We start from the raw sequence: 1251 nt of genomic DNA, 5'->3' as shown, positions 1-1251 counted from the left end.
GCGAATCCGACGAGCTAGATGTCGGTGATAGAAGAGGAGTGCATCGCGGTGGGAAAGTAGAGAGGGTCTGACGGTGAGAGAGATCTGTATGTGTGATTGTTGAAGGTGAGTAGGTTAATATGAGAGAGAAGAGAAACGTTTTTATAGGTTTTAATTAGGTTTACTTAATCAATTTTAAATTTTTTAAATTTCAAAATTTAAAAAAATTAAAATTAATTATTAATACAAATTAATGTGATTTTGTTTAGTTTTTGGCTGATAACCTTTTGGTTCCACATACTTTTCCTTATTCTAATATTAAGATTTAAGTGGATAATTTGGAGGTTTAGTGTATTTTTATATGATTGGTGATTGTTCATGTTATTCAAAAAAATCATTAATTACTTAACATTGCCTATTAAAATAACATCGTATGTATTTTAGCGATTTAAACAATTAGTATTGTTAAAAAGGAAAGATGTAATGTTTTAGTATTATTCAAATCCTCAAATAACATCATTTTAATATGTTTAGCGTGACAAAGCTTGTGCTAGATCATTAATGGTGTTAAACTTTGACGATATAAAATATACGAAAAATTATATTATTGGTATACTTTTTTTAAATTTAAATGATCAAAGTATAACAATTAAAAAATTAAAAACTAAATTAGTACAATTCGTCAATCTTAAAGACTAAAGTAGGGTTTAATATTATATTAGTGATAGGATTTAGATCTTCTAAAGTTTGAATTTCATTTTAGAGAATAAAGTGCGATATTCTACCCTTGAATAGTTTTTCTTTTATATTTATTCTTAGTCCCACATATAAAATCAATAACGAAAAATTATATTTTATTCTCTAAAATAAAATTCAAACTTTAGAGGATCAAAATCCTCAATGATATATGTAATATGTAACATGTTTACATATATATGAAATAACAGCAACCAGAAGGAACCCTACTAATAACTAGGTTATGTTTAAAATATACAAATTAAAGGGCCCATGCTAGCTGGTTGTTGTTAACTACTAAAGCAGAAAAGTCTAGGCTTCTAGCCATCATAGAAGGATAACACTATCAGAAATATTTGAGTATTTAGTATTATTACAACTTTGAAATCTATATAATTGTATTGTTATTTGTACATATCACTCGTCAATCTAATATATTTGTCTTTAGTTTGCAACTTGCAAATCTATGTAATTCTTTGATAGCTAAGTTATATATTAATATATAATAATAATATTTAGTTTTTTTGGTAACAACTC

This window comes from Arachis duranensis, chromosome 9 (genome assembly GCF_000817695.3).
Source record: "Arachis duranensis cultivar V14167 chromosome 9, aradu.V14167.gnm2.J7QH, whole genome shotgun sequence".
NCBI classification, from domain to species: Eukaryota; Viridiplantae; Streptophyta; class Magnoliopsida; order Fabales; family Fabaceae; genus Arachis; species Arachis duranensis.
This window is presented reverse-complemented; position numbering follows the sequence as displayed.